Below are 23,998 nucleotides of genomic sequence, written 5' to 3'. Positions count from 1 at the left end.
CAAGAGCTCTTAAATTTGTCTCAAAATATATGTTTGTAACAAAGTCTTATTGACATGGGGGTACAACACATTATTGTAGCTCTTTTTTACAGCTTTCTCCCAGTTTCAGACCTTTTCCACTGTAACATTATCACCACCAACACTTTTACCAGAGGTTAGAGAAACATTTACTAATAGGCTCCACACCCAATGTGGGGCTTGAACAAATGACCCAAAGATCAAGAATCACACACTCTACTGACTGAGCTAGGCAAGCATCCCTTTCTTTTTCTACTCTTGATAATTTCCAAACTTTATCCTTTCCAGAGATATCTGATGCCAGGCATCATGGAATTTGGGCTGTGTCCTTTTCCAGATAAATGCCATGATGGTGGAGTCTTTATACCTTCTAGGCCAAGCAAAGGTGAAAAACATTTTAAAATATGGAGTTTTTAGATTGTCACCCATTGGTTCTGTTTCATTCATATGTAAGTTCTGGGTATAGGATTTTGACATTGTTTAACCTGGAGTAGGTAAGACTGCAGACTCCTGAAGTTTAAGTGGGGAGCTAGAACTTTCTCCTAATTGAATCCTTATTTATAAGTCTCATAGCATAGGCCTAATGTATAGTACTATTTCCTTATGTTTGTATAGCTCTTTATCATTTACAGCACATTTTTACATGTTTCATCATACAGTCCTCAAAAACATCCTGTGACATAAGATAGGAAGAAAAATCAGATGATGATGGTAATGGTTGCTTACCATATGCCAGTTTCAAACATTCTACATATTTTGTTTTGTGTAAGCCTGTCAGTATCCTTTGAGGTAAGTACCACTGTTATTCTCATTTTAGAGACAAAGCTAATTGAATTCTTCGAGGTATCAAAGTAGCAAAGATGGAACTGGGTTTTAAACCCAGCTAATTTGACTCCTGGGACTGTATCCTAACCTAAGACTCAAAAGCATTATTTCCCTTCTTCAGCCAAACCAGTTAAGACCCAGAGTAAAATTAAGTAATATTTGTCATACTACCCAGCTGACAGTTTTAGGATTTTTACCAAGTTGCCCACCTTCTATTTGGAAGTGGTAATAATATAGCAGAATTATATTAAACCAGAAAGAGGTCATCTACATCATGGCTCCATCAGGCACTAAATGTGTGACCTTGGATAAGTTATGGATTCTGTCTAACCAAATCACTCAACTTTAAAATGGGATAATCAGGGGCTCCTTGGTGGCTCAGTCTGTTGAGCGTTCAACTGTGACTCAAGTCATGATCTCACAGTTTGTGCATTTGAGCCCCATGTCGGGCTCTGTGCTGACAGCTCAGAGCCTGGAGCCTGCTTCTGATTCTGTGTCTCCCTCTCTCTCTCTGCCCCTCCCCCACTCATGCACTGTCTCTCTCTCTCTCTCTCTCTCAAAAATAAGCAAACATTAACAAAAATTTTTTAATGGGGATAATCATACCTACTTCCTTAGGTTGTCAGCAGAATGGAGATAATGTATATAAAATGTCTGGTCTGTAGTATTTAGTAGCTGTTATTAGTGAATGCTTCTTCCAGTATAACAGCTGCTTCACTAAATGAGAGTCTAGGTCTGTAAGGTTCTGGGCCTGGTGAAATTGCAGCTGACTGGGGGAAATTGTGTCAGCAGCCATCAATCATTTTCCAGTGTGAGCCATAGTCTGTTGGCAAGCACCACCTGATAAGTCAGCATCAGCTTAGGGGGTGGTTCAGAGATGTGTCCTTAATCTAAGAAATACAGTGGAGGAGACCAGGATACCCAGTAAGGTTCTGGATAATTTGGCATATCTAAAGCAATCAGATCTGAGGGTTGGAGGGCTTATTAGTAAGTTTTATATTTTTCCCTTAGCTGTTCCCCTAGTTGAGCTGCTGGTAAACATGATTTCTCATAATCTTTTCTGCTGTTTATAAGCTCTGTCCTGCAACATGAAATTACAAAGGCAGTTCTGGAAAGCTGAGCAAAATATGGAGGTGTTGAAAACACAGGCAGATGCTAAGATTGTCCCCTGTGTCACACTGTAAGTATTGGAGTAGGTCACTGAAATACACATTGGTGGGTCAGTTTTAAAGGTAGATCCCCTGAGTCAAAATTGATGTGCCCAGAAATGGAGTTTTGTTCAGAATGATTAATGGTTCATGGTGCTATGGTGTGATCTGAGTTACCTTTGGAAGAAAGAGCAGACATCAAATGAATCTAAAGGATAAAAATAGGCAGATGAGCATACATGCAGAAATGTCCCGGGCCTCTCAGTTCATTCTAAGGAGATTTTCAGGGCATACCCAGGGAAGCTTTACTCTCTGATGTCTACCAGCACTGAAGATTGAATTGTAGAAATTTGTGAATTGTCTGCTCCCTGCCAAGGTTTGTGTGTGCCTCTTTCTGCCAACATTTCCTTTCAAAAGGAAGAAAACAAACTAACAGGAGTGGAAGGAAGCTTAGAAATAAATAGTGATGTCTAATCTGTCTTGGCGCCTGCTTCTCAATGGACTTGAACTAATGCTGAACTGTTTAAGATGTTTAGGCATCCCAGGCAGAAGAAATGATCAAGTCAGGCACCCCCAATTGAATTTTTGCATCAAAATGAGCTCCAAAAAGCTATCCTGATGCTAAAGTAGGTGTATGTCTGAACTTTGTAATCAAACAGATCTAGCTATTATCAAATCCCACTTCTGTCACTTAGGAGCTGAGATTCTATATGAAAGTTATTCTCCCTAAACCTCAGTTTCCACATTTGCAAAATGACAATAACAATAGTACCTATTAGGAGCACCTGGGTGGCTCATTTGGTTGAGTGTCTAACTCTTGATCTCAGCTTAGGTCTTGTCTTGGGGTCACAAGTTCACGCTCTGCATTGGGCTCCACTATGGGCATGGAGTCTACTTAAAAAAAAAAGTGCCGGGGCGCCTGGGTGGCGCAGTCGGTTAAGCGTCCGACTTCAGCCAGGTCACGATCTCTCGGTCCGTGAGTTCGAGCCCCGCGTCAGGCTCTGGGCTGATGGCTCAGAGCCTGGAGCCTGTTTCCGATTCTGTGTCTCTCTCTCTCTCTGCCCCTCCCCCATTCATGCTCTGTCTCTCTCTGTCCCAAAAAATAAATAAACGTTGAAAAAAAAAATTAAAAAAAAAAAAGTGCCTATTACATTACATAAACTTATTATAAAGATTAAATTAGGAATCCACATATACTATTTAAGTGTCTAGTCTATAGTAGGTGCTCAGTGGTATCTCTTAAGATCATTTTAGCATCTGCTGTCCAAATTCTATGGATATATTAAAGTTGGTGAGTTATGATAGAACCACTTTATTCTAGCCTTCTTGTTGGTTGGTGTTTAGTAAAAGGTCAGCCTTCACTTCAGAAGGCACACCGTAAGCTAGACCAAGCCAAGGTAAATCCCAGGATGATAGTTTGAGTCAAGATAAAGGAGAGGCAGGCTTAGTTGTTGATAAGATCCTTAGGTAGCTCCTGGCTCAGTACCAGAGAGAGGAAGCTCAGAGAACACCACACACAACTGCTCTCACTTCCAGCCCACTGCTAGAGCAGGCAGAAATCATAAAGCTCAAGCCAGCCAGACCACAGGTGCAAAAGCCACTGGAGACAGGAGCCTATTCCAAAGCTATGTGGCCCAGCTGTTGAAAGTGAAGGTCAGCCAAATTCATGAGGTGTCATGTCTATCGCTCTTGAAGATGAACAGGAAAAAAATTGATTTCAAAAAAGTTAATATCTAATTTGGCTCTTGAAAATGGTCAGCCATGGTGCTTTGGAATTAAAAGATTAGACTAAATGTGAGTCTAAGCTCTGATTTTGTAGAAGGGGACATTCAGAACCAAGAGGAAAATGAATTATCTCAGGTTACTGAGACATCAGTACAAAGTCAGGCCAGGGGTCTGGATCTCTGGTCTCAAGTTCTATTACATAGCACTGCTGACCTCTGACTCTTGGCAACTTGAAGGACAAAAGTCATGTAAAAATCTAATATAGTGAGTTGCTTAATAGTAAGGTTTTGAAAAATTATATGAAGGTATAATACATAAGGAAATGCTTTCCACTAGGTGGGTAGGATTTAGCTTGGGCCATTTTGTATCTTGAAAATGGCTTTTTGGGAAGCTAATGAGGGAAAGGACACAACAACTTTTATAAGCTTTTGCCTTTGCTTGGTTTTGAAATGTATATGCTTTAAAAAAAACTATGTTTAAACAAAGGAAAACAATATGCTTTCCTTTAAAATGAAAAAATTGGCACATTTTATGCTTTCCTTTCAAAGGATAAAACTGAGCTGCTTGTTGTAGAGGTGATAATGGATTGGAAGAACGTACAGTGCCATTATATTACTGGACCTTATTGTCACCCATAGTGAAAGTTTGCAAGAAAGCAAGCCCAGGTATGGAGTATATCCCCGGTTCACAAAAAGCTGAGCTAAGTGTGTCTGGATGCAAATTGAACCCTTAACCTTAGACTCATCAGCACCACATTCTATCAGCTGAGCTATAAAACGTTCTCCTCAAGTGTCACAATCAAACACCCACATGCCCCATCATGCGATGCTGAATCCCTACAGTTCTGTTAAAAAGACACTGTTCCTGCCAGAAACAGTGAAAGCTCAAGCTGCCTAAAGCAGCCAAGCAAGCAAACACATGTTCTGCATCCTTTTACTTCCAAGCACATTGGAGAGCAAGTAAGCCATTTCCAACATACCTGAACTCAAGGGCATTCACACATGACATTTATACTGGTCAACCAGGTGCTTTGGGATTAAAAGATTAGACTAATTAGAAGAATTACATTTCTTGTAGCCATGTTTTAAAAAGTATAAACAAGTGTAAAAACCATATGATCCTCTCAATACATGCAGAAAAAGCATTTGACAAAATATAGCATTCTTTCTTGGAAAAAACCCTCAAGAAAGCAGGGATAGAAGGAACGTACCTCAACATTATAAAGGCCATATTCAAAAGACCCACAGCTAATATCATCCTCAATGGGGAAAAACTGAGAGCTTTCCCCCTAAGGTCAGGAACATGACAGGGATGTCCACTCTCACCACCGTTGTTCAACATAGTACTGGAAGTCTTGGCCTTATCAACCTGAAAACAAAAAGAAATAAAAGGCATACAAATTGGCAAGGAAGAAGTCAAACTTTCACTCTTTGCAGATGACATGATACTCTACATAGAAAACCCAAAAGACTCCACCAAAAAACTGCTACAACTGATTCATGAATTCAGCAAAGTCACAGGATATAAAACCAACATACAGAAATCAGTTGCCTTTCTATACAACAGTAATGAAGCAGCAGAAATCAAGGATTCTATCCCATTTATAGCTGCACCAAAAACCATAAGATATCTAGGAATAAACTGAAATAAAGAGGTAAAAGATCTGTATACTGAAAACTATAAAAAACTTATGAAAGAAAATGAAGAAGACACAAAGAAATGGAAAAACATTCCATGCTTATGGATTAGAAGAACAAATATTGTTAAAATGTTGATACTACCCAAAACAATCTACATATTCAATGCAATTTCCATCAAAATAACACCAGCATTCTTCACAGAGCTAGAACAAACAATTCTAAAATGTGTATGGAACCAGAAAAGACCTAGAATAGCCAAAGTAAGGTTGAAAAAGAAAACCAAACCTGGAGGCATCACAATCCCAGACTTCAAGCTGTATTACAAAGCTGTAATCATCAAGACAGTATGATACTGGCACAGAAACAGACATATAGATCAATGGAGCAGAATAGAGAACCCAGAAACAGACCCACAAATGTGTGGCGAAATAATCTTTGACAAAGCAGGAAAGAATATCCAATTGAAAAAAGACTCTTCAGCAAATGGTATTGGGAAAACTGGACAGCAACATGCAGAAGAATGAAACTGGACCACTTTCTTATACCATACACAAAAATAAACTCAAAATGGATGAAAGACCTAAATGTAAGACAGGAAACTATCAAAATCCTAGAGGAGAAAACAGACAGCAACCTCTTTGACCTCAGCCACAGTAACTTCTTACTAGACACGTCCCCAGAGGGAAGAAAAACCAAAGCAAAAATGAGCTACTGGGACTTCATCAAAATAAAAACCTTCTGCACAGCAAAGGAAACAATCAACAAAACTAAAAGGCAATTTTCAAAATGAAAGAACATATTTGCAAATGACATATCAGATAAAGGTTAGTATCTAAAATCTACAAAAAACTTGTCAAACTCAACACCCAAAAAACAAATAATCCAGTGAAGAAATGGGCAGAAGACATGAAGAGATGCTTTTCCAAAGAAGTCATCTAGATGGCTAACAGACACATGAAAAGATGCTCAACATCACTCATCATCAGAGAAATACAAATCAAAACTGCAATACAAATCAAAACTACTTTTCAGAATGGCTAAAATTAACAACTCAGGAAACAACAAATGTTGGCGAGGGAGCAGAGAAAGGGGAACATTCTTACACTGTTGATGGGAATGAAAACTGGTGCAGCCACTCTGGAAAACAGTATGGAGTTTCCTCAAAAAATTAAAATCGAAATGCATTATGACCCAGCAATTGAACTAGTAGGTATTTATCCAAAGGATACAAAAATGCTGCTTCGAAGGGGCACATGCACCCCAATGTTTATAGTAGTGCTATCAACAATAGCCAAATTATGAAAAGAGACCAATGTCCACTAACTGATGAATGGATAAAGAAGATGTGGTTTATATATATGATGGGATATTATTCAACAATCAAAAAGAATGAAATCTTGCTATTTGCAACAATATGGATGGAACTAGAGTGTATTTGCTAAGCAAAATAAGTCAGAGAAAGACAAATACCATATGACTTCACTCATATGTGGAATTTAAGAAACAAAAGAGATGAACATAGGGGAAGGGAAGAAAAAATAAGATAAAAACAGAGAGGGAGGCAAACCATAAGAGCCTTTAAAAAAATTTTTTTAATATGAAATTTATTGTCAAATTGGTTTCCATACAACACCCAGTGCTCATCCCAACAGGTGCCCTCCTCAATGACGTAAGAGACTTATAAATACAGAGAAGAAACTGAGGGTTGCCAGAGGGGAAGTGGGCAGGAGGATGGGTAAATGGTGATGGGTATTAAGGAGGGCACTTTTTGTGGTGAGGACTGGGTGTTACATGTAAGTGATGAATCACTGAGTTCTCCTTAAATCAATGCTACATTATATGTTAGCTAACCTGAATTTTAAATAAAAACTTGGAAGAAAAAAATTAAAATATAAACAGATGAAATTAATTTTTAAAATACATCAATAATCTATTTTAATTAATCCACTGTACCCAAAATGTTATTGCTTTAAATGTAATTAATATAGAAATTGTTAATAAGATATATTACATTATTTTCCTGCTAAGTCTTCAAAATCGGGGGTGTAGTTTACATATACTGCATGTGTCAATTGAACCAACCACATTTTTTTTTAAACATTTATTTATTTTTGAGACAGAGAGAGACAGAGCATGAATGGGGGAGGGTCAGAGAGAGAGGGAGACACAGAATCCGAAACAGGCTCCAGGCTCTGAGCTGTCAGCACAGAGCCCGACGCAGGGCTTGAACTCACAGACCGCGAGATCATGACCTGAGCCAAAGTCGGACGTTTAACTGACTGAGCCACGCAGGCGCCCCCCACATTTTTGGGTCCAATGGCTATGTGTGACTTGTGGAGACTATGTTGGACTGTGAGGCTCTAGAGTCAGTGTGAAGATAAGGTCCTTCTCAGTGGGGATGTCCTGGCTTGCTGACACTGTCTAGGACAGGCCTCTAGACACACTTGTTTCTTTTAGGCAGTACAATTAAGAAGAACAATTCAATACCAGCCAAGCAATAACCAAAATAATTGTTTTGCAGTAGCTTTTCCTAACCACTCAATGGATTTATTTGTTCATCTTTTTAGGAAGCACATAGGAGGATAACACCTTTTGATAGGTCCACTAGAGGGGTTAGTCCTTTTCTACTTATAATCACATTTTCTCTGGCACCCCGCTGTGGTAGCAGACAACTGCATGTGCAAGCTTGGGTATAAAGGGGCTCTGTATTTTCTTCTGGTCTCTGGCCATCCTTTGAAGGATGTACACATACCATTATATACACATACCATTCTTGTAAGTGCTTGCAATTAGCTAGAGAATTATACATTTTTCCCTTGTCCCATTATCAAATACTCAGTTATTTCTAAGAGTAAAGCTGTTCTTTCTATTCACCATTTAACACCATGCAAGAAAAAGTGATTTTGCTTTGTCACTCTTGAAATTGTCTAATGCTGTTTTTGCCTCTAGACTTAGGAAAAAGGCCTGCCTTTTCTCCACAGAAAGCTAGTTTTGTCAGTGGTTACAGTTTTATTGTTGACACTGTACCTCTGTATTAGTGTTCGCACAAGGCTCATAAAGCTTAGTAACTTCATTAGTCACCAGTTAGTTTCAAATGAATTTTACTGTCATGAATCTAATGGTGCTCTTCATGGAGTAGACTCCATGTTCATAAAGGATTTCACATTTGACTGCCTGGAGCAATGGCACAGATTTGGAGTCACTAGTTCTTTAGTTATGAATTCTGATTTGAGGGAGATCCCTCAAGGTCTCTGAAGACAAACTGCTTCCTGTTGTCACTGCCTCCCAGTTCCATTGATTCTACTTTACCTGTCCTCAGAGGCTGCATGCAAATGTGAGAAATGACTTGGAAATGGGACCAGAAGACTTGGGTTTCCATCGGAGATCTTCTGCATCTTGGTATAAGACCTCAAACAGGTTGCTTAAGCTTTATGTGCATCAGCTTGTTCATCTATGAAATGGGGGGAAAAGCCTCAAATCACACAGTTTTTTTGAGAATTAAGTTAGATAATGACATTAAAGTGGCTTGTGAACTATGAAGTGTTCTGCAAATGTCAGGAAGGAATGTTACTGAGCTGAAGAGGGGTACAGACCTGTGAAGACCATCCTCATCCTGAAACCCATTCTTGAGGTGTAATAATATTGGGATGTTGTCTTAGGTCTTCCACTTTGGAGAACATCTATTCTGCAAGGCATTGACTTAGGGAAGAGGTGAGGCCTTATGTGTACCTCAGCTGGTAGAGCAATCCCCATGATCACCCTGTTCTTTTTTTCTTCTCTACCCAAGCTTATGACATCATTTCCCTTTCTGGTTGTCATTGATGGACTTTTAATCCTGCTTTCACCTGTATTAAAAGATTGGGGAACAGCAGCATTATTATATGTCCTAAGACCAGGGTGAGTAGGATTGGGGAACAACAGCATTATTATATGTTTCAAGACCAGGGTGAGTAAGATTCTGCTTTATATATTCCTAGTCCTGTGTTAGAGAAAACTTTTCTGAGTTTGGTTCATATTGCAGTCTTGTTCTGATTGCTCATAGAAAGGATATGAATTTAGATGGCTTTCATTATCTTATATTTCCAGGAAACTTTAGAGCTAACTAGCTTAATTCCTTCCCTCCCTCCATTCTTTCCTTCCCTCCCTCTCCTTAATATTAGGATAATAGCTTTTGATATTAGGGTAACTTACTAATTTGCGTACCTTTAAAAGGCTAAATTTGTTTAAGTAGTATTAACAATGTTCACCTGTAGGACTTTTGTCTGTCTGTTGAGGCCATATTTTATTCATGCTTTTTTTCTTTTTGTGGCCCAAAACCTAGTACTGTGCCTTATAACTGTCCATTGAATGAATAGCAAATAGTGATAATCAGCACTTTTGAGGGTCTAAAATGCACTGGGAACCCTTTAGAAATACTCTCACTTACTCTTCTCAGTGGCCTTATGAACAAACAATATTGTCTGTATTTTGTAGGTAAGAAAGTCAAATGGCAGAGTACTTCAGAAATTTACCCAAGTCATGCAGTGGCAAGATGTATGGGTTTGAAATTAGTTGGTTATTGCTGCAGTGGCCATGCATTTTGTACCATATATCTGCACCTTTAAGTGCCTGCCTTCTTTTTTTAATAAAAGTAGTTCCTTAGATAATATAGCTTCTAGAAGAGGTAAAATGGCTCTAGAGCAGAACCTACAGAAAATCTCTATTTAAGAAAGAGAGGGGTGCCTGGATGACTCAGTTGGTTGAGTGACTTCGGCTGAGGTTGGTGGGTTATTGATCCTCTGTCCTCCCACTGCCCTCCCCGCCCCCGCCGCCACCGCTTATGCTCTCTTTCTCAAAAATAAATAAAAAATTAAAAAAAAGAAAGAAAAGTGTGTGACATGGAGACGAGATCCTTCTTTTCCCTACATCATATTCTACTATTAAATTTCTACTTAACTTTCACAAAAATAATGAAAATTTACCAAATACTTATGTCAGTCAGTGTTTAGTAATTTACATATGTTAAATTCTCACATTTATCTCATTAAGCAGATGCCATTATTTCTTCCTTTCTTCCTTTTCTCCTTCCTTTCCTTTCTTCTTTCTTTCTTTCTTTCTTTCTTTCTTTCTTTCTTTCTTTCTTTCTCCTTTTCCTTCTTTCTTTTTCTCTTTCTCTTCTTTCTTTCTCTCTCTCCTTTTTCTTCTTTCTTTTTCTCTTTCTCTTCTTTCTTTCTTTCTCTCTCTCTCTCTCTGAAGACATTATGCCACACAGAGAGTAAGCACTTCATCCATAGTCACAGAGCAGATCCTGGCTTAGATATAAACCTAGCTCTGTATGACTCCAGAGTGGAATCTCTTAACCACTTCATTATACTTTCACTTTTTTTTTTTTTTTGCCTTTATAGTCACAACCAGCAGTTACATATTAGTTTGTTTGTGGTTATTGATAATCCCTACCAGACTGTGAACTCCTTGAGAGTTGGGCACCTTGTCTTCAACATACGTATTGCCCCATACTATTTAGCTAGTGCTCAGTATGTGCTCATTTCATATTCAGTAGACACTTATTAGACTCAGCCAGATGGTCAGTCTCTCTGTAACACTAAGAAAAAAGAGAAATGATTATTCATACCTCATTGTTATCACTGGTGACATCACTTCTGTGCTGTAGCAGACACTTTTTTTTTGTCCTGTACCACATTCCCTTGACCTGCCACTAAATTCTGGTGTAGCTGTGTTGGACATTTCCCATGCATGATGTCAGCTTAAGAACCTTCCACTTCTCTCCATTCTGCCTCAAGGCTTTTTCTGAATCCTCTGAAACTCTCTTGTTTTGGGCAGCACAGAATTGTGGGGAAGTTAATGCCCCCAGGAGCAAACCTCATCCAATGAAAAGTAGAACATTTGAACATTGTTCTTCAGAGAACATTCTTAGGTACATTCTACATGGTCTCTCAAGAATTGATCCCCAGCTTCACTGAACATCAGTTGTCCACTGAACATCAGTTTAACAACACCTACCCCTGTTTTTTCATACTTCTTTGTCTCACTCTCTCCATTCCCTAACTGCTGCTTTCTGGGAGTATCTCCACAATAAATTCCTTGCACCCAAGTCCATATGGGCTTTTTTGGGGGTGGGGTGGGAAAGGGAAAAAAATAAGATACATGTCTGTTTGCTAATGGCTTTGTGTCAGAGGCCACATGTAATGTCACATAATGTGATTAAGCTATGTGTTTGGATTAGAGTAGTTCTCGCAGAGGAGATTGAGCATCAGAGCCTTAGATAAATAGTTTTAAGGAGAGTGGAGAGACAGCCTAATTTTCAGAATTGCCCTTTCCCCCTTTAAGAGTTCACAATGTGTAACCAATTATACCAATGAGAAGGTGCAGTGCTCAAAAGGGAAGCAAGAATGAGTCAGTCAGTTTGCTGAAAACTAAGATGACCACAAATGCAGTTTACTCCATTTTTAGCAGCATTATTGATTTTGGTGTAAAAAAGACTAACTCACAGTGCATTCCTAAATCTGTGGTCCATAGCACTTGCAGTTGGTAAGTTTTATGACTCTTTTTTCTCTTGAGTCTCTGTTAAGGCTTCATTTTTTAAATATGGCAGCTATGATATTCATAATCACTGAGAAGTCACCCCACCAAAAAAAGAATTTGATAAAGAATAGGGCAGATGGTGTCATGAAAATTATATTTAAGAATCTCCCTTACAACAATGAAAGATGCAGCAGTGAAGTACTGGCATGCATATGGGTGGCAGGAAAGGATTTATGCCTGGTGTGTCTGGGCTCATAATAACTAATGTATCAACTTGTTTGAAAACTTTTTAATTAGGAAGATCAGCAGGATTTGTGGATGAGTCATGAAGAGAAGACCTTTCACTTTTAGTAAATGAGGACAGACTAAACATCAGTAGCAATAGCTGCATTTATTTCATGCCCAAGTATAAATGGCACTGTTCTAATGAAGATAAGGCCAAGGGTCTGATCTCTCCCTATATGAGCTAAATCAGGCTGCCTGGTTCCTTGGCCCTGACTGCCTTCCTCACTTCTTAGCTGCTATCACACAAAGACATGAGTCTAATGTGCTATGACATGAACTTCAAATTTAAATCTGACCTTGGCATTTATCTGTTGAGAATCTTTCACTGGTTTCCCTATATGAGCATAAAATCCAAATTCCAGATCAGAGGCCTTAAGTTTGACCCCTGTTCAGTTTGGCCCCTTCCTCTTAGCTCTATTACCTCATTTAAAAAAAAGTTTATTTATTATTTATTTTGAGAGAGAGAGAGAGAGAGAGAGAATGTGTGTGAGAGAGGAAAGCATGGGGGAGGAGCAGAGAGACAGAATCCCAAACAGGCTCTGTGCAGTCAGCGCAGAGCAGCACATGGAACTTGATTTTATGAACCATGAGACCAAAATCAAGTCAGATGCATAGCAGACTGAGCCACCTAGGCACCCCTCATTTTGAAGGACTCTCCCCTTTGCTCCCTGATTCAGCCAAACTATCTTCTGGTAGGTCCAGGTCTTCCCAAGCATTTTCATAATGCTTAATAAGCTGTTATTAGTACAGAATAATACAACATAATAAGCCATCATCTTATATTTTAATAAGATACTATTAATGAAAACTTATATCCTGAACTGTTAATACTATATAATAGTAATAATTTTTAAAGTTTGTTTATTTTATTTATTGATTGATTTATTGATTGATTTGAGAGAGAGTAGGGGAGGGGCAAAGACAGAGAGGGAGAGAGATAGAGAATCCCAGCCAGACTCTGCACTGTCAGCACAGAGTCTGAGGCAGGGCTCAGACTCATGAGTCATGAGATCATGACCTGAGCTGAAATCAAGAGTTAGTCACTTAGGGTGCCTGAATGGCTCAGTTGGTTGAACTTCTGACTTTGGCTCAGGTTGTGATCTCAGGGCTTGTGAGTTCGAGTTCCATGTCGGGCTCCATGCTGACAGCTCAGAACCTGGAGCCTGCTTCAGATTCTGTGTCTCCCTCTCTCTCTGCCCCTGCCCTACTCATGCTCTGTCTCTCTCTTTCTCAAAAATAAACATTAAAAAATTTAAAAAAAAGAGTCAGTCACTTAACTGACTGAGCCACCCAACCATTTTTTATTACAACATTAGCAGATCTGGAATCTTAGAAAGCAAGATCTCTTGGAATATTTAAGGGGCAAAAAGAATTTTAAGCAAAGCGTTCTTTAACTGAGAATGCTATTCCCAGAATGAGAAATGTTTGTGCATCTGCTGTAGTGTTCTGAATTTGTTGATCTCCCTGAGTATGATCAGACATTGCAAGATCCTAAGAAGAACAATCCAGATTTGGTGCACTGGGAACAATTAAAGTCCTCATTCCTAGAGCCTAAGAAGTTGTATAATGTAGCTTATTTGTTGGTTTGCTCAATGCCTATTTCTCTCATGAAGACAATGCATGTTTCCCCAGAACCAGTATAGTGCCTGACACCTAACAGATACTCCATAGATACTTGTTGATTGGCCAGTAGACAAAATAAAATGTCCACTCTAGGGTTGGTGAACAAAAAATGTCATTTTTGGTACATAGGATAAAGTTTTAAACCCCCCAAAAGGGTTATGAGTTGGATCTGAAACAATGTAGAGAATTTCTACAAGCTTCAAATCTTCACCTCTTAAACATTGGTTGATAATTCTTATGTTGGTCTTAGCTAAAAAGGTATTAGTTTCTGTTTGGAAGTTTGTGTTGACAAATTTGCTTGCGACAAGTCTGGTGTTGGACAGAGGTATCTTGATATTGATGGACAGCCCTGTAGCCATTGAGTACAGTTGTCAGCATCCCCATTGGTGGAGTGGCCCACAGAATTTGGAAACTGCATTTCTCACGTTTGCTCAATTTTGAATAAACTACTAATACTAGGGTTTTTTTTTGTGAATGTGAGTTTCACTGTTTTGAACTGGTTCTTATCAGAGTGTCACTTAGTGCTCTAGATAGTATATGCTTAATATATATTTAGTAAATGAAAGAAAGATTTACATTTTCTATTATTAATCAATGGTCTGATGACATTCAATCCCCAATTTAGTCCTTTCCTATGTTGGGTAAGGTTGACCCATGTAACCAGTAGGATGTTGTAGAAATGACAGTGTGATGTCTGAGGCTAGGTCATAAAATATATGGCTTCCTTCTTGTTCTTTCTTGGATGATTCACTCTGGGAGAAATCAGCTGCCCTGCCTGAGAATACTCAGGCAACCTATGGAGAGATTAATGTGGTGAGACTGAAGCTGCTTTCCAATATCCATGTGTGTAAGTTATCTTGGAAATGGATCCTTCAACCCCAGTCAAGTCTTCAGATGGCTATTGCCCAGACAACTAAGCTGCTTTTAAATTCCTAATTCATGGAAAGGAAGATAAAAAATGTTTGGTGTTTTAGGCTACTAAGTTTTGAGGTAATTTGTTTTGTGACACTAGGTGACAAATGTACATAGGGATCAAAGCTGTGACTCAAACAAGACCTCATTAGAAACCAGGCCTTAATTCCATTGTCTTTATCATTCTTTACCCACTTTCCTGCTGGTACATTAGTGACCTTGCTGCATACTAAAAATGGTGATCTGATGTCAGTTACATTATTTGCTAATATTTTTCCCCATTCAGTTATTTGTCTTTATTTTGGTTATGTTTTTGATATTCAGTAGTAAGTTCATTTGAAGGTAATGTAATAACTTATTTTCCATTTTTTTCTTTCTGTTTTTTCAAATTGCTTCTAACTTCTTTTTTAAAGCTTTAACAAATATTCAATTAGTTTTAAAATTATTTTATTTTGTATATTTCTGCCTTTAAATACTGTAATTTATTCTGGTGAAAAGTTAATTATTTTGGGGGATAACCTTCTAGCCACCTCATTACTATAAAATCTAGAATTGTTCTTATATGGTACTATGTATTTCATGGTACCACTTTAAAAGTTACAGTTGATTACATATCCTTATTCCCTTTATCTGTGCGATCTGCCACTTTGTCAAAGAAGACAGTGTACATTGGTCTGTTCTATATTAAGTCATGCTGATTACTACCTAATATGTTGTTTCTACAAATTTCTTGCCGCTTAAATTTAGATGGTTCTATTTTAGATTTTCTCTAAGCATAAAAGTCCATAGGTCTGCAACTTCATGTATCTTAGCTTATTCAGAAACTTTTAACCCACTTTCTGGCGTGTAAAATATCACGTGGACTTTTTCTCTTCCTTTGGATTTATGTTTGATCAACTAACTTGCATTTGCAGAAATGTCAACAGTTTTCTTTTAATTAATATTTTTATCAAAGCTGACATTCTATCACCTTCATTTATAAGTCTATTAGTAAATTTTTCAGTAGTGTTCTTCAGGAAGAAAAAAACCCACCAACTTTTTTGAGACTTTTTAAAGCATTTCATTTAAGTAAAAAATAAAATATCTATTTTGTGTAAGAAATTTTGTTTGTGACAAAGACAGTTTATAATTTCTGTGGTTGGAACTTGACCCAGGAGTTCGGGAAGTCATGTGTCTGCATTTTGAATTGTTTCCAAGCAGCTACATTTGGTCACAACCTGGGTGACTGGTTGTGGCATTTCACCTGCACTGTATCAGACTGGGTCAGCAGCCACTGGTGGCTCTGACAAATCCTGTCATTTGTTTTCATAAAGGCAGACCCTTCTTTTAAACATGGTGAATCTGTATCTTTTGCTCTTGCTGCTGGAAGATTTTCACCTTGAAGAAAGCCACTGTAGTGCTGTTATATTTGTTACATTCTCTTCCTACCTTCATTAACAGAGTTTCCTAGTCACTGAACAAGATCAGCTAGTATTACATTTGATTTTATTAGTTAATTTATATTTTATTTTATCTTTTAAAGCTTTTATTTATTTATTTTGAGAGAGAGAGAGCATGAGTCAGAGAGGGGCAGAGAGACGGAGAGAGAATCACAAGCAGGCTCTGCACTGTCAGTGCAAACTCATGAACCCTGAGATTATGACCTGAGCCTAAATCAAGAGTTGGACCCTCAACCAACTGAGCCACTCAGGCCCTGCTTATTATTTAATTTTTTAATTTTAATTCCAATACATTTAGCATACAATGAGTACAATGAGTACAATATAGTGATTCAACAATTCTATATGTTAATCAGTGCTTATTACGATAGCACTTAATCCTCTTCATCTATTTCACCAATTCCCTTGCCCGTCTCCCTTCTGGTAAGCATCCAGTTTGTTCTCTATAGTTAAGAGTGTGTTTTGTTTCTCTTTTTTCTTTGTTCATTTGTCTTATTTCTTAAATTCCACCTATGAGTAAAATTATATGGTATTTTCTTTCTCTGATGGACTTATTCCACTTAGTATTATACCCTATAGATCTATCCATGTTGTTGCAAATGGCAAGATTTCGTTCTTCTTTATGACTAATATGCCACTGTGTGTGTGTACACATATACACACAACATCTTTCTCCATTCATCTGTTGATAGATACTTGGGTTGCTTCCATAGTTTGGCTATATAAATAATATTGCAACAAACATAGGGGTACATGTATCTTCTCAAATTAGTGTGTTCATATTCTTTGAGTAAATGCCCCATAGTACAATTACTAGATCATATGGTAATTCAATATTTAATTTTTTGAAGAACCTCCATAATGTTTTCTACAGTGGCTACACCAGCCTGCATTCCCACTAATAGTGCATGAGGGTTCCTTTTTTTCTGCATCCTTATCAACGCATATTTCTTGTGTTTTTGATTTTAGCCATTCTGACAGGTATGAGGTGATATCTTATTGTGGTTTTGATTTGCATTTCCCTGATGACGAGTGACGTTGAACAGCTTTTCATGTGTCTGTTGGTCATCTGTATGTTTTTTTTTTAAAGCTTGCTTATTTATTTTGAGAGACAGAGACAAAGAGCATGCATGGGAGGGGCAGAGAGAGGGTAAGAAAGAAAATCCCAGGCAGTCTCTGCATTGTCAGCATAGAGCCTGATGTTGGGCTCAAATTCACGAATCGTGAGGTCATGACCTGAGCCGAAACCAAAAGTGGGATGCTTAACCAACTAAGCCACCCAGAAGACCTGGTTATCTGTATGTCTTTAGAGAAATGCCTTTTCATGTTTTCTGCCCATTTTAATTGGATTATTTGGGTTTTGTGTGTGTGTGTGTGTGTGTGTGTGTGTGTTGAGTTGTATAAGTTCTTTATATATTTTGGATACTAACTCTTTATTGGATATGCCATTTGCAAATATCTTCTCCCATTCAGTAAGTTTTTGTCTTGCTGATTATTTCTTTTGCTGTGCAGAAACCTTTTATTTTGATGAAGTCCCTATATTTTATTTTTGCTTTTGTTTCCTTTGCTTCAGGAAACATATCTAGAAAAATGTTGCTATGGCTGATGTTAAAGAAATTACTGCCTGTGTTCTCTTCTGGGATTTTTATGGCTTCAGGTCTCATATTTAGGTCTTTAATCCATTTTGAGTTTATTTTTGTTTATGGTGCAAGAAAATGGTCCAATTTTATTCTTTTGCGTATAGCTTTCCACTTTTCCCAACACCATTTGTTGAAGAAACTTTTTCCCATTGCATATTCTTTCCTCCTTTGTCAATGATTAATTGACCAAAAAAAAAAAAAAGATTAATTGACCATATATTGTGGGTTTATTTCTGGGCTATCTATTCTGGTCCATTCATCTATGAGTCGATTTTTGTTCCAGTACCATACTGTTTTGATTACTACAGCTTTGTAGTGTATCTTGAAATCTATCAGCTAGTATTTAGAAAAATTTTTTTTAATCTTTATTTATTTTTGTGAGAGACAGAGACAGAGTGTGAGCAGGAGAGGAACAGAGAGAGAGGGAGACACGGAATCTGAAGCAGGCTCCAGGCTCTGAGCTGTGCACAGAGCCCTCTGTGGGGCTTGAACTCATAAACTGTGGGATCATGACTTGAGACACCCAGACGCCCCTATTAGCTAGTATTTTAACAGTGCCTTTCAATTAGGAGGAGAGTTGTTTCAATTGATTTGTATGCTTTTCTCTTCCTATTAACACCTAGTGTATCTTGTACTTTAATTGTTAAAGCAACATTCTATGCCCTGTTTCGTATCATCTCACAATTAGTCTGCATTTTTCAAACCAACACTATTTTGTTTTCACAGGGTCTTTGAACATGGTGCTTCCTCTTTGCTCCTTTCTCCTTTCACCAGTTTAGTAACTATTCATCTATCATATCCAAGTTGAGGCATCACTTGCTCAAGAACAGTTCAGGTACTTATATATTCTAAAAAGATCATTTTTAGTATTCTAATTCTCATTAATTTGTATGATTATTTAATGTTTAACTCTCCTTCTAGACTACTCATTCCACGAGAACAAGTACTAACTGGATCTGGTTTGACCCAACATTTTATCTTTTTTCCTCCCAATATTGTATCTTCTGCATCTAGTACCATGCCTTTTACATGTTAGCAACCAAATATTTGTTCAACAAATGAATTAATGAATGCTTCCTCAATTATACATGTGGAAACTGAGACAAAGAATTCTTTTTTTTTCTTTTCTTTTAATTTTTTAAAAAATTTACATCCAAATTAGCATATAGTGCAACAATGATTTCAGTAGATTCCTTAGTGCCCCTTACCCATTTAGCCCATCCCCCTCCCAAAATCCCTCCAGTAACCCTCAGTTTTTTCTCCATATTTAAGAGTCTCTTATGTTTTGTCACCTCCCTGTTTTTATATTATTTTTGTTTCCCTTCCCTTATGTTCATCTGTTTTGTCTCTTAAAGTCCTCATGTGAGTGAAGTCATATGATATTTGTCTTTCTCTGACTGACTAATTTCACTTAGCGTAATACCCTCCAGTTCCATCCACATAGTTGCAAATGACAAGATTTCATTCTTTTTGATTGCCAAGTAATACTCCATTGTATACATATACCACATCTTCTTTATCCATTCAGCCATTGATGGACACTTGGGCTCTTTCCATACTTTGGCTATTGTTGATAGTGCTGCTATAAACATTGGGGTGCATGTGCCCCTTCAAAACAGCATCCTTGTATCCCTTGGATAAATACCTAGTAGTGCAATTTCTGGATTGTAGGATAGTTCTATTTTTAGTTTTCTGAGGAATCACCATACTGTTTTCCAGAGTGGCTTCACCAGCTTGCATCCCCACCAACAATGCAAAAGAGATCCTCTTTCTCCACATCCTCACCAACATCTGTTGTTGCCTGAGTTGTTAATGTTAGCCATTCTGACAGGTGTAAGGTGGTATCTCATTGTGGTTTTGATCTGTATTTCCCTGATGATGAGTGATGTTGAGCATTTTTTCATGTGTCAGTTGGCCATCTGGATGTCTTCTTTGGAGAAGTGTCTATTCATGTCTTTTGCCCATTTCTTCACTGGATTATTTGTTTTTTGGGTGTTGAGTTTGATAAGTTCTTTGTAGATTTTGGATACTAACCCTTTATCTGATATGTCGTCTGCAAATATCTTCTCCCATTCTGTGGGTTGCCTTTTAGTTTTGCTGATTGTTTCCTTCGCTTTTTATTTTGATGAGTTCTCAGTAGTTCGTGTTTGCTTTTGTTTCCCTTGCCTCTGGAGATGTGTTGAATAAGAAGTTGCTGCGGCCAAGATCAAAGAGGTTTTTGCCTGCTTTCTCCTCAAGGATTTTGATGGCTTCCTGTCTTACGTTGAGGTCTTTCATCCATTTTGAGTTTGTTTTTGTATATGGTGTAAGAAAGTGGTCCAGGTTCATTCTTCTGCATGTCGCTGTCCAGTTTTCCCAGCACCACTTGCTGAAGAGACTGTCTTTATCCCGTTGGATATTCTTTCATGCTTTGTCAAAGATTAGTTGCCCATAAGTTTGTGGGTCCATTTCTGGGTTCTCTATTCTGTTCCATTGATCTGAGTGTCTGTTCTTGTGCCACAGAATTCTTAAATAGCTTCACCAGGGTCCTAAAGAAACTGAATAGCAGAAGTAGGACTTAAACTTAGGTCTTCTGTTTCCTTGTTTTGTGATTTTTTTTTTTTTATTAAACACAGCTTCTCTATGCTTCTAAGTTGACCCTTTTTAATTTACCTTCCATCTTACAGTAGTTGTTTCTTTGGTTTCTTGCAAGTGGTTAGGATAACTTAGATCACACCTTGAGTGTAATTGCATCCCCAAAGCAGATGATAGGTAATTATCAGTGTGCCGCAAAAGGGAGATGGAAATCATCTTCAAGAGTCTTTCCCTTGTAATGTGTTACAGTTTCAGAGAAGTAAGTTGGACTGGGAGAGGTATTACAAAGAGACTCATCAGGTAAAGACTATGGGGAAATTTGAAGCATTATTTGGTACTTATGACAATTTATGCTTATTCTGAAGCTGTAAAGTCTGAAGAGTATTATACTCAGTCTAGATATGATTTAAATGTTCATAGTCCTGAATCTTCTACTTATTAGCTGTAAGATTTTGTGCAGGTACCTTTACCTGTTTGGTCTCAATTTCATGTCTAAAAAATGGTGAGTGAATGAGTGAGTGAGTCTTAGGCAATTATTATAGAATTATTGGCAAACATTCTGACTGCAAGTCTATAAAAACAACTTGGTCACCTTCCCTCACATTCTTTGCTAAAAGAAGTAGAATATGCTTGTGATTTGGGGATTTAGGATAGAAATTTATTCCATTCCAGCCCTTCCAAGTGTGTAGAGGGACTAGTTCCACTTCTCTTTACATTGATTATAGTTTTGTGAGGCTCATTGTAGGCCATTTCTAATAAGGGAGAACTGAATCTTGGTATATTTATTTCCAGTTAGAATAATGAAATGTTAGTATTGGTTAGGACCTTGAGAGTCAGTAAATATACCAACTTATTTTATACATGAGAAAAGATAAGGCTTGAAAGGGAAAATGGAGAGCTCAGGCTCAACTGAAGGCTTTGGACTTTATTTCCAGTATTCTTTCCACTATGCCACATGGCTTATTTAGTGCCATGCTGTAATTTTCACCATGCTTAAAAAGATCTTAAAATTATCTCTGATGTAATGATAATGAAATTTGAAAAGTTAATGAAGGACTGGTGCGTTTACTATCTTTTCAGATATAAATATCCTTTATATGATTATAAAAATAGTATTTGATTATTGTAAGAAATTTCAATCCATTCAGAAGTGCACAAACTCAAAAATGAAGGATTCTCCACAATCTAAATCCCTCAGAGACACTATTAACTTGGTTCACAATTTTTAGGTTTTACACCCACACATTTTTTTCATATATGTCTATATATCACAGATTCTATCTCTCTACATGGAGATGATAGGCATATATATATATATATATATATATATATATATATGTATATATATATATATATTACAAATATATACAAATATCTTGCATAAATAAAATTTTTATATATGTATTTAAAAATTAGATTGTATTATACCATTTGCATCCTAGTCATTTTTCATGACAATATTTAGGGGACACATGGACAACAATACATAGACATATTTTCTTATTAGTACACTTCCTCCACTTATGATGGAGTTACATCCTGTTGAAGCCGTCAGACATTGAAAATATCATAATTTGAGAGTGTAGTTAATACACTTAATCTACTGAACACCATACCTTAATTGTGCTCAGAACAGTTACATTAGCCTATAGTTGGGCAAAACTATCATCTAACACATCTAACACACATCATCAAAACTATCGTCTAACACAAAACTTATTTTGTAATAAAGTACTGAATATCTTGTATAATTTATTGAATGTTGTACTGAAAGTGCAAAACAGAGTGGTCGTGTTTTGGTTGTTTAACTTCATGATTGTGTGGCTGACTGGGAGCTGCAGCTTATTGCTTCTGTCCAGTATCATGCAAGCGGGTCATGCTGCATATACTTAGCCTGGGAAAGGATCAAAATTCAGAAGTTTCAGAATTTGAAGTATGGTTTATATTGAACGTTTATTGTTTTTCCCTCTTAATATAAATTTGAAAAATTGCAAGTCAAAGACAGTATGTGCATTTAATTTATTCTTTTTATTTGGTGACTGGTTGTTCGTTGTATTACTGTATTTCACTTAAGCAATCATCTTCTATTGGATATTTATATTGTTTCCAGTCTTTTGCTTGTTTAGACAATGCTGGAGGTGCCTGCCTGGCTCAGTTGGAAAAGCATATGACTCTTGATCTCAGGGTTATGAGTTTAAGCCCCACGTTGGGTGTAGAGATTACTTAAATGGATAAATGAATACAGACTTTCAAAAAATTAGGCAATGCTGCAGGGAACATCCTTCTTCATGCATCTTTGCATATTTGTGTTTCTTCATAATAAATTTCTAGAAACCACACTTTGAGTTGATCATAATATTTAGATACAAAATTATGTATGTAGAGCAATACAGTTAGTCAATTCTTATAGTAGGAAAGGATGGGGATTTCAGACCGAGTGTAATTTTAGATACAAGGCCCTGGAACACACGAACATTTCCTTGGTCAAGCTTTGTGGTTTTGTAATCACACTTTTGCAGGGTTGGCTCAGTGTAGCAAATTCCAGTTCAGTGGATCCTGTAGGTCCTTTCTAGTTGCTCTGTAAGTATTTGCTTCACTTGGCTAAAGTTCACTGTTAATGATTTGAATCAGGCTAAAGATGCCTAGAGTTTAGGTTCTTCCTTCCAGCCCACAGTTATTTTCCCATCAGCTTTTTTTTATTAGACCATCAAGTATTGGAAGAGATTACCAATTATGTGTCAGGGAATGAGGCAAAGAGGAAAAATATCACTTTCCTGCTGAGAAATTGTCATTTGTGAAAAGACAAGCTGACGATGTCTCTGAACTGGCTTCTTGCCTAGAGGGATTGCCAGGAAGGGAAGAGCCCCCATGGCTTTGGTTTGCTATTCCCTTTAGTTGCTTGAACTTTGCTCCCTCTGTCCTCACCTGTGATATAGCCAGTATTTTCAGAAATATTTAGTAGCTTCCCCATACCCCAAGCCTTAACTCAACCAATGTGGTCCATGTCTTTGTTGAAGGATTATTTCTTCTTAAACATGAATCCAGAGACTGAGGGAATCTTAGAAGGAAGACAGCCATCAGAAGTCATATGATAGGGTGACATCTTTCTTCTGGAATTTCTCTCACAACATCTCTGTAATGTCATCTTTGAGTGGCTTCTGTTGGTCTTCAGAATAAAACTTACATGAATCCAGAGACTGAGGGGATCTTGGAAGGAAGACAGCCATCAGAAGTCATATGATAGGGTGACATCTTTCCTCTGGAATTTCTCTCACAACATCTCTGTAATGTCATCTTTGAGTGGCTTCTGTTGGTCTTCAGAATAAAACTTACATTCCTAGTCTAGTAATAAATATCCTCTATAGTTGACACAGAGTTGATCTTTCAACCATATTTCCTAGTTCCTCTAAACATGCCTGTACTCTAGTCATTCCTCAACTTCTACTCTGTCTTGGCTTATGTCATTTTCTCTACCTGTTAATGTAATTTATGTCACTTAAATACCATCACTTCCACAATATCCTCCTTCTTGAACTTCTGTGACACTTTAACTGTATTTTTGTGACACTAATAATTTTCTATTCTGTATTGAAATTTTATATATATCTATCTTATATCTTCTACTACAATGTAAACACTTGGAGAAC

General features: G+C 37.5%; 1 pseudogene; it reads right to left on the bottom strand.

Annotated features, from left to right (window-relative positions):
* The window catches only part of LOC124523357 (40S ribosomal protein SA-like), a 38,551-nt pseudogene that overhangs the window by 8,726 nt on the left and 5,827 nt on the right, over positions 1-23,998 (bottom strand).

Source organism: Lynx rufus, unplaced genomic scaffold (genome assembly GCF_022079265.1).
Source record: "Lynx rufus isolate CCGP_SWC_20201006 ecotype Redwood Valley unplaced genomic scaffold, mLynRuf1.p SCAF_4, whole genome shotgun sequence".
NCBI classification, from domain to species: domain Eukaryota; kingdom Metazoa; phylum Chordata; class Mammalia; order Carnivora; family Felidae; genus Lynx; species Lynx rufus.
This window is presented reverse-complemented; position numbering and strand designations above follow the sequence as displayed.